This window comes from Lytechinus pictus, chromosome 7 (genome assembly GCF_037042905.1).
Source record: "Lytechinus pictus isolate F3 Inbred chromosome 7, Lp3.0, whole genome shotgun sequence".
NCBI classification, from domain to species: Eukaryota; Metazoa; Echinodermata; class Echinoidea; order Temnopleuroida; family Toxopneustidae; genus Lytechinus; species Lytechinus pictus.
Window position 1 is genome coordinate 18,636,011 of NC_087251.1, and position 14,160 is coordinate 18,650,170.

Below are 14,160 nucleotides of genomic sequence, written 5' to 3' on the forward strand. Positions count from 1 at the left end.
ATCTAGTTAATAATGAAAATCTTTACACTGAAACTGAACTAGTTTGGGGAAGGTAGGTGAAACTGCAATGTGATATGTCTATTCGTATTAGAACTTACTATGCTCTAGCCAAATGTGACTAGAATATAGTTTAAAAATACTGCAACCAAGTGACCGCTTTTTTTAAATTTTTTTTATTAGTTATTTTAAGAGAGTTAATTCATTACCTGAGATTGAAGCATGTCTCGAAGTTGTAAGTATTGCACACTTGAAATCACACTTCAAGTTCTTTGGTGAATACATTTATATTTTGTACACATGTGCACTATTACTAGGGAAGAGCAAGGAAAAATTCCTTGGGAAGAGTCAGATGAGTTCCTTCCATTGCACAAAGAGCGATTAGCATAACATGGCTGCGTTTTTCTGTGAGATATTTTGTTCTTCAGCTTGAGTAATTTTACACGTTCTTCGTTCGCCACTACCATTTTTGTCTCGCCTGCATAGCAGAGCGAGACTATAGGCGCCGCTTTTCCGACGGCGGCGGCGTCAACATCAAATCTTAACCTAAGGTTAAGTTTTTGAAATGACATCATAACTTAGAAAGTATATAGACCTAGTTCATGAAACTTGGACATAAGGTTAATCAAGTATTACTGAACATCCTGCCCGAGTTTCAGGTCACATGACCAAGGTCAAAGGTCATTTAGGGTCAATGAACTTAGACCATGTTGGGAAAATTATTTTCAAAATCTTAACCGAAGGTTAAGTTTTTGAAATGACATCATAACTTAAAAAAGTATATGGACCTAGTTCATGAAACTTAGGCATAAGGTTAATCAAGTATTAGTGAACATCCTGCTCGAGTTTCAGGTCACGTGACCAAGGTCAAAGGTCATTTTGGGTCAATGAACTTTGGCCAAGTTGGGGGTATTTGTTGAATTACCATCATAACTTTGAAAATTTATGATTTATGGATCTAGTTTATGAAACTTGGACATTAGGTTAATCAAGTACCACTGAATATCCTGTGCGAGTTTCAGGTCACATGACCATGGTCAATGGTCATTTAAAGGTAAATGCTAGTTTTGGTAACGATATCAAAATGAGTTCGTACAGAATCCAATGAAATGACCACCAAAGTGTCTGTTTGTATAAATAAAACGCATGTGCCAAAGGATTCTGGAAGAAATTGTGTAATTGCTGAGAAATCAGCAAATAAGCACAGGATTCGGGTAGAGCGTCGGGCCCGACGCTCAAAGCAATAATTATACACTGTCCCACGTGCGCTTATCTGTGTTGGGGAAGTTCAGTCTGAACATTTTTCAGCGTAGATTTCAAGATTTCACAAAGTTCAGTTTATGTAACTGTACCAGATCTAGATCCTCGATGATATACTGACAATTAAGCCTGGTTTTACAGACTTTCTCATGAAATCAGTGTTTACTGCAACTACTGGAATTTCTCTTTAAGGTCAATGAACTTTGGCCGTGTTGGGGGTATTTGTTAAATTACCATCCTAACTCTGAAAGTTTATGGATCTAGTTCATAAAACTTGGACATAAGAGTAATCAAGTATCACTGAACATCCTGTACGAGTTTCAGGTCACATGACCATGGTCAAAGGTCATTAAAGGTCAATGACATTTGGCCGTGTTGGGGGTATTTGTTGAATTACCATCCTAACTCTGAAAGTTTATGGATGATAGGATCTAGTTCATAAAACTTGGGATATAAGAGTAATCAAGCATCACTGAACATCCCCTGTGAGTTTCAGGTCACAAAACCAAGTCAAAGGTCAGTTAAGGTCAATAAACTTTGGCCATGTTGGGGTAATTGTTGAAGTGCCATCATAACTTTGAAAGTTTATGGATAGAGTGAATGAAATGTGGACATGGGTGTAGTTGACAGTCTTAAGTCTCCGTTCAAATGTCATTTATGGTCAATGAACGTGGTATTATGTCATTATATGAATGATGTTTTTGTGAATGATTATTTTATAGTAGTTTTCAAAGTTAGCACTGCTGCTATATTAAATTGCGTAATGCAGGCGAGACTGCCAGAGGCGTTCCACTTGTTTATCTTGTTATTCCTCTTGCCTTGCCCATGGTCTGCAAAATAACACATTGCTGACTTGGTGGAGTGTTGATACACCATAAATTGCATGTTTGCTAAGGAGAAAAGAAGTGTTTTCTGATTGGTTGGATATATAAACAGTCCATTAAATTTACAGTCTGGACTTTTTTTTTCAGGTAAAGGTCAGGCAAAGTTAAGTTATGAATGTAGCAGTACTGCATGCTTGAATTTTGATAGAACTTTTTAGCTTGCATTTATAGGAGGCATGTGGAAGAAACTAAAAAAAGAATTAAGAATTTAATTTGGTGTAGGCTTATATGGCGCGATACATGTAGCTCAGTCGGTAGAGCGGGGGATTTGTATTCTGGTGACCCGGGTTCGATTCTCACTTGGTGCGCTAGTGCCCTTTGGTAAGGCATTAATCCTCAGTACCAGGTCCTTCAGAGAGGACCTTAAGCCATCGGTCCTCTGGTTGCTGGCTTACAAGCATTCATGCTTTCTAAGCAATCAGGTAAAAAATCACCACCACCACCATTGTACATCGACTGTCTACATGTTGATATAAAAATTATAAAGGCCATATATGATATGAATGTTTTACATATTTGATTTTAAGGAGATAGTTTATTCAGTAATCACATAGGCCTCCATAATGTATTTATCTCCTTTGTAAATTATCATTCATTTATACACCGCCAAACTATAATGTAATTGAAAGTTAATTGTTTCTTGAAGGGAAACTGAGAATTTAGTAGACTGGTTAAATACTGATATGTTGGACTAATTCCCGGGACTAATTATGTTACTGACAAACGGCAGCATATGATGACTTGGCATTGTCGGCCCAATTGTCTCTGATTCATTACACCCAGAGCTAATTCAGTCTGTCAGAAAGGGTTTTCCGTTCGGCAGTCAAGCGAACTCTTCCGCCGTTTATCTTGTCACAAGCGTTCAGGCCAGAGATGGCGAAAGGTGCATTCTCCTCATGCCTTTAGTACGCTGTAGCAAGTGCCTTATTAAAAGAGGAGGACTTGATAAGCATTTGTTGGCAGGCCAATTTATCAGGAAAAATATTTGATGTCCTATTAAAGCCTAGCCACACTATATACCTTTTAATTATTGAACAATCTAAATATATCAACAAATATTTGTAAAATCTTGGAATTAGGCGTAATAATCTGAATACAAACATAATGAAGTACATTGTATGAGATGCAGAAATATTCATTTTTATTTTCAGAATAAAATACATACACATGTAGTTCTAAGAATTTGTTAACAATTGTCTAATGCTGATATATTAATCGCTGTATCATTTCCTTTTATTGCAAGAAAATTATTTTTTCTGGTACTGGCCTACAGTAATACCAACTTCCCTTTTCCAAAATGTCCTGTACAGCTGCTCCTGTTCAACTTTTATGTAAATGGGTTATTATTTTGTTCCTCAAGATATCTACATACTTATGTACAGTCAAATTCTACTAACCTACATGTATGTTTATAACAAAATTTTCTTTAAAAAAAATTGATTTTATAATAAATATATCAAACAAACTATTGTAATATGTATGTAACAAAACTTTGTTACACCCCTGGCTCTCTGCTGTTTTAGTACAACGGAATTTGGGCACTTCAGCATTTCAGTGAATAAATATTATTCTCTTCATGTAGAAGTCAAGATTTGTCATATTTGAAAAGTGAATTCTTTTAATTAACATCTACTTTTGGTTTCTATTGATCACGAGGATTAGACTGATCATTAGTTTGCAAAATAAACTACAGTACCTCCCTTATGTGACAGAACTAATTAATCTTCTTGTTATGTTTTCATAATTGGTCAATTATTTTTGTTGAGATAACCCCAGTTCTGCGAAATTCATAGAAGAAACTGCCCAAAGTGATTGCAACATTTTAGTACATTCAATGTATGCTGTAAGATTTGGGAATCACCAAATTGAAGAAATTGACTCAAGTCTGATGAGAGTTACATGAGTGGGTTATAGCAAAAAATGGCAAGAACATTACAACTACAGGTATTTGTTGTCGAAAATTGTTGCTTGAACGTGATTAAATCTAAGAATGCTTTAATTCAAATTGCAGTTGACCTTTAGTTTACTAATATTCTTCAAAAATGAAAAGGACTTGATAGCTTGCATTAAAAAATATTAATTTCCCAGCAAAGGGGTTTCCCCATGATTGACTTTGATACATTGTCAACCTATGAAATGATTATAAAACCATTCTATGGCATCTCATATTCCAGTCTTTCATGAAATTTGCTACAGTTTTGTGAAACAGCCCCCCCCCCCCTGGTATACTTGTAGTTTTATTTTAGACTGTGACTCAGATAAAGAATGACAGGGAGCAACATGTACATGTAGACAAATGTCATGCTTGTCACTTTGGACTACATGTGTGTTTGCTAACATACTGCAGCAGGTTGTAGACTATGAGAAAGTACCAAGTTACATTTGATGATGAACTCATTCATATGCTTTTCACACTGCATTTTCTTAACCCCATACTATCCTTAACCCCATACTATCCTTAACCCCGGACTATCCTTAACCCCATACTATCTTTTTTTCGATTCACACTGTCTTTCTTAACCCGTTCTATTGCTTAGCCGGGGTTAACGCCTTAACCCGGGCAATCACACAGCTCATAAATATTGATGATTTTACCATACAGAGCGCGATTAACATGCAATTTCGACCTCTGTGATTGGCTAATGCTTAGCCCCGCTTTTGCTTAGCCCTGTTTCATTTCACACTGCATCTCTTAGCACCGCAATTGTGGTGCTAGCACCACAATAAGCCGGCTAACCCTGCTTTTTTGCAGGGCCAGATAGTACCGTACTATTTACCGTGCTAGCCCACTTTGCTAAAACGTAGTGTGAAAACGAAGTGGGCTAAGCTTAACCCCGGGAAATTGGTGGGGCTAAGGCCCCGCCCCCTTAGCCCCACCATTTTAGGAAAAAAAGTGCAGTGTGAAAAGCATATCAGACACATAAGCTGACCCTATTTATCTCCATGGTCTAATATCATCTTTAGACCTGTGTAGTATTACAACATGTATGAGTCTACGTATCCTTACATCCACTGGTATTGAACGTTGATTTTTTTTTCAGCTTTGATCAATTTGAAACTACCATTGCATGCAAGGTACATTGTACACATCTTAAAATCTCTAATTCTTTCAAACTAACAAACATGTACAATACATGTACATGTATGTATGACCTACATGGCATTCTGATGTGATGGCTGAACTGATCCTGAGTTTGTAAGATTAAAGAAAAATCAGTAGGCCTAATATTTAACTAAACAGCTTTCCTTTCTGCAGTATGATAATTAAACTGGACAGCTTTCCAAACTACATTGTTAATTATCTCCATGTACTGTACTGTACTTTTTATGTATATGATAATTCCCAGAATTTATTACCCACATACTTTTTTCCCAACTAGAACTAAACCTTAGGTGCGACATTATATGTGTGAATGAAAATATTAAAGAGTGAACTAATATTGTTTAGGGATTAATTTCACCTTTTCCGTGAAGTGTTTATTACTTTGATTCTGAAATTGAATTTGTGTGATACCAGAAAGAAAGGCCTAGTTTTTTAGGGTAAGGCCAATTTTACAAGGCACATTTCTATAATGGATAATGGGCATTAGGGCCAATTAAAAGGGCATCCATTCCACAGCCATGGATTTTAAATTGGCTAGTTCAAGCTCCGGAAATGATAAAGAGGCATTATGATTTAAAGGTCAAGTCCACCCCAGAAAAATGTTGATTTGAACACATATAGAAAAATCAAACTAGAATAATGCTGAAAATTTCATCAAAATCGGATGTTAAATAAGAAAGTTATGACATTTTAAAGTTTTCACAAAACAGTAATATGCACAACCGGGTGACATGCAAATGAGATGGTCGATGATATCCCTCACTCACTATTTCTTTTGTTTTCTATTGTTTGAATTATGAAATATTTCATTTTTTACAGATTTGACAATAAGGACCAACTTGACTGAATCATATGATATTTAACAATGCTAAGTCCACATGTTCATGGAGGAATTAATCGTTGTTTTACTGGACAATGAGGAGAAAATTAGAATATTTCATATTTCATATATAATGAAATACAAAAGAAATAGTGAGTGGATGATGTCATTAGTCCCCTCATTTGCATAATGACCAGGATGTGCATATGACTGTTTTGTGAAATTAAGCGAAACTTAAAAATGTCATAACTTTCTTATTTTACATCTGATTTTGATGAAATTTTCAGTGTTATGCTTGTTGGATTTTTCTCTTTTTATTCAAATAAATTTTTTGTTGGGGTGGACTTGTCCTTTATTAGTAGTCTTTGGAATAGGATCTAGTTTAATATTCTGTTGAGTCCAGTACAGACTTCAAAACTTGAAACCACTTCCTTGTTCAAAGCAGAATTTACTTCACATCTACTGGTTTGCATTGTAACAGGAAGTTAATAATATAAATAGCAGACATCAATGGGAATTTGGAATCTTCATTCTATTTGGAATCTTTATTCTTCTGTAAATTCACAGTCAGTAATTTGTCAACTGTCAGATGTACAGTAGCCTCTGATAGGTACAGTTGCCTCTCACACACAGGTATAAGGCTATGCACTTGCACAGTGAAAACATGGAGGTACATTGTACAGTGTGGTTTCTCCATGGTCAAAACATGTATTTGTACTCAATAAGGGTCATAACTTCTTTTATTACTAGTAATTATTTTGTAGTTAATTTGCTTGGATTGGTTATAGCTAAAGGAAAATTGGCGTGAAGTTGATTTAAAGTAAATAGTTATAAATCCATGCCAATTCTGAGCCATGTTTGCTTTAAAAAAAAAAATCCCTTTAATTTATACATACATGTAATAGGCGAATAGGCATATGTTAAATGTTTATGTAAAATCTAATAATATATCTTATCAATATCCTACGTCTTTTTACATTGTACTTGGAGCATTGTGGCCCAGTGGATCAGTCTCTAGGCTTTGTAACAATAAAGATTGTGGGTTCGAATCTCACCCATTGCATGTTTTCCTGATCAGCCTGAAATTTATCTACACTGTGCTGCACACGACCCAGGTAAGGTGAAAAGGTACCAGGCAGAATTAACCCCATGAATGCACAGCATTGGAAACGGCAGCTCGAGCACTAACAATCATGTGCTGGCACAGGTTAAACCGTTAAAGATATTTGTTCTAGATGTCACTGTATGAATGTCTAGTAGTAGTAGTAGTACGCACTTCAGTCTCGTAACATTTCTCGTTGACCGCGATCGCTCTCCACGCACAGTCAATGGGAGCCCATGGACTTTGTACACACTCACGAGCGGTCTGCTTTTGGCACGCATTTTGTGAATGAACTGAGAAAGACGTACTTGTGACGCGTTGTTTTCAAAGGCTCAGGGCATCGTTCTGATTGGTCAACCTCATAATTATTAAGGAACTGATAAATAAACATGAAAATTAACATACCCCCAAAATAGCCATGTCCGTCACTGTCTTAGAAGTGCAATGGTTGTTGAGAGAATATCTTCTTCTGGCACCCCCGGAAGGCGTCAATGGAATTCGCTATTTTTTGGTATGTAGCATCATCATGATTATTTCTTGCTATTTATGAAGTTTCTCGATTTTTTGTTGAAAAATGGCCATTCCTTGCTCGGCAGAGTAACATGATGTCCCAGTCATTTTTTTAACGCTTTCTTACTCGGTCCGAGCGAGCAGAGGCAGAACCCCCAGTCGATAATGACGTCATCATCATATTCCGAGTGGATTTGTCCACTGATCAAGAGGGGTGGAAAATTGGAGGGTCACGATTTTTACGTAATTATCTTTATCTAACACGTTTGAAAATTATTGAAAAATAGTCTTATACGATGTCACAGAATTATAAGATCGATAAAGAGTTCAAATGATCATTAAAATCATCTATTGAAAATTAATACCACTGTTGGAATACTTTGTTCCCTATGACGAATGGTATCGTGCCACAGCGAGATTTCATAATACACCCCTTGAATCATGCTCAATTCTTTTGCGATTAAACAAGATCAACCGTCTTTAATCAATAAAATTGTCATCTTCGACACTTAACCAAGTGTATAACTATTTCAATAACACTGATCTGCATATAAACTACAGGAAAATGTAAGTGTGACCCTCTAGATCTACCTAAAAAAAACTTACGAATATTTCATTTCATAATGTCGTCCGGAACGAACATACCATATTTTTACAACACGAAAATCTACGAGTGGGGCTGTACTAGACATCTTCGGAAGAGTACAGAGTCTTGTCAATAAAAGTGAGAATTTATCAATTATTTTCTTTTTTGTGGAATTCATCGGCTCCTTAAAGGCTATGATATGAAAAGTTTTTAAGGAAAATTGCATTATTAGACTTACATGGCCTAGTTGGGTCAGGGAAAAGGGGGGGGGGGACAAATTCAAACATGAGAATAATCATAACAATGTCGATCAATCATTCAATGAATGTCTTTGAAAATGAAATAAAGTAATTCCAAGGTTATCAAACTTCCCTTTATATCAACTGAATATTGATATGGGCAATTCCACAGGTTGGTGGACATGAGCTTAAAAATTTTCTTGAATTTCTTAATACTTTAAGTCCTTCATGCATGATAGTTTCAGGAACAAGAAATAAAAAGTTTATTTTCATATGTATACTTAGGAAAAAAATGGTCAAAAGTTGTGTCTTCCATTCTGTACCAAAATACAAGAAAATAAGTGAAAAATGAAATATGCCTTATTACCATTTTGTTATTGCAACAACATACCACTTTATATATTTCTGAAGTTTAGAAGAGTCAAATTACCTAAAATACACAACAGCTTTTCAAGTCAACTTGTAGTACTCATTCAAAAATGAATATTGCAACCTGCTCAGGTGATGTAACGTGAGTAACCGAAAAAACTGACTTTGTTTTCTGAGAGAAAAATTCTTCACAGTTAATTGGTGGGATTTTAAATTCTCTTCCTTCAAACAATCTTTGACACAGTGATGACTATCAAAATCATTAAAAAGTACAATTTTTTATAAAAATGATGAAGAAAAACTGTAACGTGAGTAACTTTGTAACGTGAGTAACCATCATGTAATGTAAGTAACCAGTAAAAATTATGCAGTTAGATAACATTTTCTGTGGGATGTCAAGTTTTAAGTCTCATGGTGAGTTGTGAAGTTATTTTTGATTAATTAAAAGCAAAATGAGGGTACACCTCTTTGATGTGACTCTTTGTTCATCAAAATATCAGTGGTCATACAATCACACAAAAAATTAAATATTAGTAGAAGTATTCACAATGCGAGAGTGCATAAGTAAGACTTGGTTTCGATTAACCAAACTTTAAAGAGTGTTCGAACAACACATTGAATGTCCTTACCTGTAACCCTATCTAGGCTGGGGTATTTTGGGAGTTAATATGGCCCGGGGGGGGGGGGGGGTGGGTGGGGCCTTCCAGGCCCCCCTTGAGATCTCGGCCGCACGATCACGCCAAAAATTTGCACGAAGGTTGTCTTGGACATAATCTACAATACTATACAGTAATTTATTTCATGCAAATTGGTATTAAGCAATTATGCTAATTTATACATAATTAGTAAGCAAAATCATACTTTTCCCTTTTCCTCCCTAATAAAGCTCCAATTGTTCCAATTTTTTGTATAAAATCTCTTTTTTATGTTCCTAGCATTGAATTTTACACACATTATTGAATTTTTAATGACATTTGTGTTGTTAACCATACATGGACAAAATGTAACGTGAGTAACCTTAACGTGAGTAACCATATTATCTGCACCCCAAGTAAAAACCATGTGTTCTTTATTTTTTTAATTATGTACAAAGTTTGTCTCCCTAATATACTTCTTTGAAATAGATATAATCAACTTTCATAAAAGCCTTGTATGAGGAGACTTTTCACTTATGTCGACTTTTCATTTTATGCATGTCCAAATCATGTAACGTGAGTAACCGACACATTCCAAAGATTTGCCAGGAGCATAATAAAATTTCCCAAGTTTTGTTTTTATACAAAAGATAGTCAGACTGTGTACTTTGTTGTGATAAGGAGATGTTTAGTTCCTATCAATAATAATGGAGTTACAGCTCCAAGTATGAGTCAAGGTGTCTCCAAATGTAACGTGAGTAACCGTGGAATAGCCCATATTAAATAGGGAAAGAAAGTTGGAAACTACATTGACAGCAACTATATATATGATTTCATATTTCATAAATCAAGTTCCAGGTCATAACCGTAACGCATGTGAATTTTCCACCCCAAAAAATGGTTAAAAATTCATGTGCTTTCTATTACTGCTAAATGACATAATAAAGTTCAATCTGCATTAAAATTACGGTATATTTGACAAATGTGATGAAATTATGATTTCATATTTCATAATCAAGTTCAAGGTTATAACGTGAATTTCCCACTAATGCCAATGGTTAAAAAATATATGTGCTTACTAATAAATGACATAATAAAGCTCAATCTGCATTAAAATTCCTGTTGAACTGACTCTAGAGGGAAAATGTGAAAAAAATTATGATTTCATATGTCAAGTTCAAGGTAATAACACTTCTGATATTCCAGATGGTGGTCAAAGAATATATTTTCATACTTTTGAATAGCATTACACAGCTTATTCAACTAAACATTTCCACTTTAATTGACCAGAAAGGCAAAAATATTGAAAAATATGCAAAAATTATGATTTAATATTTCATAAATTGATTATTAATGACCTTAACCATGCAAAAAAATACATCAAGGCAAAATATAATATCTCTACTAACATCCTGCCAAGTTTCATAGCTGTAATGCAAAAAACATGGGAATAACACAAGTTTGAAAATAATATGTCAGGTTTTTCATGGTGCCATTCTCACAACAGAGTAAAACAAAAGAATGACCTTTGACCTTTGGTCAAATATTATGTCCAATTGCTGGAACATAATTGGGCATAACTAATGACTCATTTGGTCAATTTTCAAAATTCAAAGTGTTCTGAGATCTGGAAGAGTTCCTCTTTCCAGTGGTATCAATTGCAAAGTTATTATGATAAGTTCTAAAATCATCTGAAATGCCTAGTAGTAGTAGTAGTCGTAGAAGTATTACTACAGTGTATTAGTAGTAGTAGTAGTAGTAGTAGTAGTAGTAGTAGTAGTAGTAGTAGTAGATGTAGTCGTACATTTATTATAATAGTTGTAGTAGTAGTAGTAGTAGTACAATTACTATTATTATTATTATCATAATTACTATGTGATGTTGTAATCCCATTTGAAGAAGAAGTGGAGAAGGTGGGCCTCCAGTTTCAAAGATCTTGGGTCAATGTTCAGACCCTGATGGGACATGTGTATTTGCTTGCCTACTCACAAGCACAGGCTACATTGCTTCACTCGGACCGCAGTCTACATTCATGAACACCATGTACTCATTCTTGGCACACAGTCTGCCTGCATCCTAACAACAACAAAGGCCTCAGGGTTGAGGATATCGGTTTACGCTCTGCTTACATGAATTTCATGTTCATGTGTGCAGCCAGCAATCCAAGGATACATTCAGGTCTGGGTGGGTCTTCATTAGCCCTAGACCCCGTTCTCAATACGCTTTATAAAACTAGTTTACTGGAAACTGGTTCAGGAAACTAGTTAAGAAGATCGCTTTGCTAGCATTCCCATTTGATCACCCGAAAGTGGTTTTCAAAATCACTTCACATAAAGCAATCTTGTTCCTACGGGAATGCTCTTAGTAGATGACACATTTTGTGCGAAATTCGAAACCGCATTGTACTGTAGGCATTCTACACAAAGTGTGTAGAAATGTGCGAAGATCGCTTCCTGAAGAGCGGTTTTGTCCTCACTTATGCTAAAAACCAGTGTAACAAGGCAAAGCGATCTTGAAAACTACATTGCGAGGTGGTTTTATGAACTGGTTTGGAAGATCGCTTCGACCGTTCTCATTACATGTCAAACTAGTTCCCACTAAACTAGTTTTAGGAAGGTAGTGAGAACGGTGTCCTAGTTTTTATTTCTTGAGATTCTAGCATCATCAGCCCTTGAGATTAATCATGAGATGGTAAGAAATCTTATCCCTCTGGCTCTCAGCCTGATTAGATGATTCTTGCTAGAACACAGGTCTGACCGTACATGTAGGCTACATGTACATACTGTATTGCCTATTGGAGCTTGCTCACTTAGGGGCTCCATATCTCCATTTACAGTTCTTTTATTGTGAATGAATCAGGGCCTACCTGTACATGTACAGGAACATGTATGTTAGTGCTGAATCTACCATGTCGTCCTGGAAAAAGTCTTAATAAATAAATTTAACAAGTAATTTATCCTGAGCCAAAGCTTGGGTGTCTTTACCTGAGCTATTAGCTAAATTATTTACCAAAGCACAGGCTACATACTAAAAATGCCTTTGATGTCTCACGATCAAGACAGGAGTTGTTCGATCTGGTCAAGATGATACTCATGGAATAGCATGTAATCCCATTGAAAATGGTTGCAAAGTTGTTCTTATTGGGATAGATGTATGGTTTGCTTAATGAGAAATAGGACATGAGATAATTTGGGAACTCTAAGATGTAGAAAGGCCGATGTAGAAGGACTGACTGTAACAGCAGAAGCTTGTTGTATCATGGACATGTCCCAGGATGATGTAAAGTTGTAAACACAAATGGATGTCAATTGTCAGATTGTACATTTGTACAGCACAACACAATACAGTGAAGTTCTACTGTTCTTGGATGTGGAAAACTGGAAAGTAATCTATCGGTTGCTCCATCAATAGTTTTTAAATGATTTTGCCTTCAGATTACTAATATGCCACAGACTTTTAATACATGTAGGGAATCTCTTTGATTTTATTATTGCTAATCTTAAAAGTATGATCAAATTTGCTTTTGTTGTCCCCTAATGCACCAAGATTATAAGTCGACCCTTTATGTATGTAATGTAGCCAATGCCCAAGTCAAAGCAAGTTTTTTAGGCCAGATTATGGAAAACATGATAACAAAGTCAAAGTCTCCTATAAAGTCGAATGGTCTTCTGTGGTCCCAAAATATTTGACTCAGGCGAAGTTACCTCTTGTTCTCATCAGCTATTGAATTTCTTTCGTAGAAGAACATATTTCATTTATAACAAGATGATTGTCTGATATACTTTTAATTAAAGCACACTCAAATAAGCCTTCATGTATATTTTACTTTTCCCTCTTTTTATGTGCCCATATGAAAGCACATCTTGGTTGATAGTACATAACATACAGCGTATAATGATGATTATCAAAACTTGAAAGTTTATTAAAAGCACATGTCAAATATTTTTGTATCTATTTCTAGGACATATAGTCCCAATAAATACAAGAGTGGAACGTCTGGAAAGTTGTACATGTTGTAGACGGCATCCTGAAAGGAAGTGCTTTTGAAGGAAACTTGTCCTGCAAGCCATGAGCTGGCGCTCGATCTGCTCAAGTTATTATCCGGCAGGCTTTCAAATTAGAGACGACTGCAAGGAATGGAGAATGTGATGAGTTAGACAGTTCTTTCATTTCATCATTATGCCTGTATTGCATTATAGTTTAATATATGCCGCAGAGCTTATGTACGTAGGTGTGTAAAGCTAATGGCAAATCAATACTTTAAGTGCCTTAAAGGTTCTGTACAGATATATATTGATCAAGCAAGTGAGTTGAAAATATAATTGTCCAACAGAAATATAAGCCTGCTTTATGGCTGTTGTTCCATTTAAGATTCTTGCTGAGATAACTTCTTTACAAACTATAATCAGTATTCTGACTTTGTAAAGTCTGGTCATTATTTACAACGTCCTTTTTTATTCAGCAATCCATATTTTCACTTTGTAAAAAATTGTCTAAATAGTAATCTTTAGAATGTGTATACCAAACTTCCAAAATTTTGGGTGGAAATGTGCTTCATTACCAGTTTCCCCGGATCCAGCTCAAATAGGGAGTTCATCTGGTGCCACTTTAACATCAAATTCTAGTAGTTGTCAATTTTAGGGATTAAGTGACTA